The sequence below is a fragment of the Kogia breviceps genome, chromosome 17 (genome assembly GCF_026419965.1).
Source record: "Kogia breviceps isolate mKogBre1 chromosome 17, mKogBre1 haplotype 1, whole genome shotgun sequence".
In the NCBI taxonomy this organism is placed as follows: domain Eukaryota; kingdom Metazoa; phylum Chordata; class Mammalia; order Artiodactyla; family Physeteridae; genus Kogia; species Kogia breviceps.
Genome location: NC_081326.1, coordinates 76,805,424 through 76,809,077, shown reverse-complemented (window position 1 = coordinate 76,809,077; position 3,654 = coordinate 76,805,424).

Here is a 3,654-nt window from a genome sequence, read left to right as displayed (position 1 = left end):
TCCTGCGGGAGCAGGAATGGCCGCTGGGGACAGTCGCGGGAAATCCCGCTGCTTCCTGCCCCCCCCCCCTCCCCGGGTGGAAGAGCATGCATCCAATTTCCAAACCCAAAGCCGAGCAAAACACAATCCAGCTGGACCTGGGGAAGGGCAGTATTCACAAGCGCCAGCTCTGTCAGGGGGTGAGATGCAAGGAGCAAGCAAGGGGGTCATTACAATAAGCAGTGCCAAAGAAGGGCCCTGGGCCCTTAGGAAGTGCTCGTGACCGCGTCCCGGAGCACACACACACCTCTCTGCACAGCAGGGAAAGCTTCTTGGAGGAGGAGGCTTGAGAGGAGACAGGGATGTCTCTTAAAACATGGACAAGGTCTGTGTGCTGCAAGTTGAAAGATGCTGATGAAAGAGATCAAAGAAGAACTAAATAAATGGAGACACATTATCATGTTCATGGATTGGAAGACTCAAGATAGTAAAAATGTTAATTTTCCCCGAGTTAATCTAAAGATTTAATGCAGTTCCTATCGAAATTCCAGAAAGAATTTTAGTAGACACAGATAAACTTATTCTAAAATGTATATGGACAGGACAGCCCCTAGAATAGCTTAAAAATTCTTGAAAAAGAAGAATAAAATGGAAGGACCACCACCTGATACTTAAGACCTACAGCACTGCTGCTGTAATCAGGGCAGCGTGGCATTGGTGGGGGGATAGACACCTAGGTCTATGGATCAGAATAAAGAACCAGGCACAGATCCCACACAAATACACCCCGCGGACTTTTGACAAAGGTACGAAAGCAATTCAATGGAGGCTTCAGTTAATAATAACGTATCAATGTCGGCTCATCAATTGTTTAAAAAAGAAAAAAAAAAGTAAAACAGCCAAACTTGTATTTTTTTGTTGTTAAACTTTCGTCTATATTATTAATAAGCAACAGTCTCTCTCAAATACCTGTGGGTGGTGCAAAGTCAAGAGAAATTTCATTTTCTACTCAAGACCAAGATTTGCTCTTTATTTGAGAACCTTACGTTGTTTTGCTTAACTTTTTAGGTTCTTCTAGAATCTAAATTAAATCTACTTTCTTTTTCTTTTTTTTTTTTTTTTGTGGTATGCGGGCCTCACTGTTGTGGCCTCTCCCGTTGCGGAGCACAGGCTCCGGACGCACAGGCTCAGCGGCCATGGCTCACGGGCCCAGCCGCTCCGCGGCATGTGGGATCTTCCCGGACCAGGGCACGAACCCGTGTCCCCTGCATCGGCAGGCGGATTCTCAACCACTGCGCCACCAGGGAAGCCCATAAATCTACTTTCTTTAAAGCACTTAGTCAGCATTCCCATCACTGTCCAAGGGCAGTTACAAGGTCATATGTGACGTGTTTTTCCAAGATGTTTCATCTTTGGGTAGATCCAGAAAATCTTGCATATAATCTTTTGATTGTTCCAGAGAATGTCATCATGATCAGCACAATTGAGATCAGGTCTCCCAGTGACATGACGCATAACACAAAAAAATGCTTCTAGGTTTTTGGCCAAAATTCTGACTTCTACACAGCTTTACCTTCTCTAACCATGTCAGTGCCAATAGCACCTGCTTGCCCTTGGTAATTTTTTAAATCAATGCCTAAAATGGTAAGTTTCTTTTTTTCAGTCCTTTCCTTAAGTCAAACGAGTGTTTCATCTAGACCTACCTATATACAACTTCAAGAGAAGTGTGAATTAATATTACAAAATATTTATCAGCCACTATTGCAAGTACTGCATTAATTCCTGAGTACTGCTGGAATCATAGATTGAAACGGGAAGAAAAGCAAGAAAGATCTGACCTGCTAGTTAATTTATCTTTTTTCCATACCTAAGGGCCTCCACTGCTCAACTTCCCCTGCACAACCCACAGATCTTTGTGGTCTTCAAAAAATTCTCTTAAGAGGGGACTTCCTTGGTGGTCCAGTGGGTAAGACTCCACGCTCCTAACACAGGGGGCCCAGGTTCAATCCTGCATGCCACAACTAAGAAGTCCACATGCTGCAACTAAAGATCACACATGCTGCAGCTAAGACCCGGCACAGCCTAAATAAATAAATAAATATATTTTTAAAAAATTCTCTTAAGGGAATGAAAAGGCAAGCTGCAGACTGGGAGAAAATATTTGCAAATCACATATCTGACAAAGTATTTGTATCTGGAATATATGAAGAATTCTCTAAACTTAACAGTAAGAAAACAAATAATTCAATTAGAAAATGGATAAAAGATTTGAACACACAGTTCACCTATATATATATATATATATATATATATACTGATGGCAAATAAGCACATTAAAAGATATTCAACATCATTAGCCATAAAGGAAAATGCAAGTTAAACCCATAATGAAATATCTATCAGAACACATCTCTCAGAATGGCTAAAATTAAATACAAATAGTGACAACACTAAATGCTGGTAAGGGAGTGGATCACTCCTACGTTGCTGGTGGGAACATAAAAAAGAACTCTGGAAAAGAGTTAGGCAGTTTCTTGTAAAGTTAATCATATACTCGCCACATGACCCAGCAATTGCATTTATTGGGTATTTATCCTACAAAAATAAAAAAGGTATGTTCACACAAAAGCCTGCACCTGAATGTTCATAGCAGTTTTATTCACAACTGCCAACTGTCCTTCAACAGGTGAATGAACAAACAAACCCAGGTCCATCCACACCGTGGGAAACAACTCTGCAACCAAAAGGAACAAACTTTTGATTCAATGTGGGTGGATTACAGGGCATTATACTGAGTGAAAAAGCCAGTCTCAAAACGCTGCATACTGTATGGTTCCAGCTATACGACACACTTGCGGTGATGACATCATAGTGATGGAGACCCAGGGTGGTTCCCAGGAGTTCGAGTTGTGGGGAGGTATGACTATACAGAAGTACCTTAAGGGCGTTTCTTTGTGGTGATGGAGCAGGGCTGTGTCCTGATTATGGTGGTGGTTACAAGAATCCATGCATGTGACAAAATTTCAAAAAATTACACACCCCCTCCCAAAATAAAGAGTGTGTGCAAAACTGATGAAATCGGTTAAGGTCTGTACATGAGTTAATACCATCCTCAATTCCCTGGTTTTGACAATGTAAGATGTTTTTATTGGGAAAAACGGAATGAAAAGAACATGGGACCTCTCTGTAGTATTTTGCAAATTCTTGTGAGTCTAAAATTATTTCAAAATAAAAGTTGAAATTAAAAAAACAAAACATAAGTTATAATTAATGAGTATAAAGATGTACAATAAAAAATTACATAGGGCTTCCCTGGTGGCACAGTGGTTAAGTATCCACCTGCCAATGCAGGGGACACGGGTTCGATCCCTGGTCCAGGAAGATCCCACATGCCATGGAGCAACTAAGCCCATGCGCCACAACTACTGAGCCTGTGCGCCACAACTTCTGAAGCCCGCGTGCCTACTAGAGCCCATGCTCTGCAACAAGAGAAGCCACTGCAATGAGAAGCCCACACACCACAACAAAGAGTAGCCCCCGCTCTCCGCAACTAGAGAAAGCCCGTGTGCAGCAACGAAGACCCAATGCAGCCAAAAATAAATAAATTTATTTATTTAAAAAAAAATGACATAGCTGTGTCAGCCAAGCCCAGATCCTGGGAGACAGAGGTGCCCG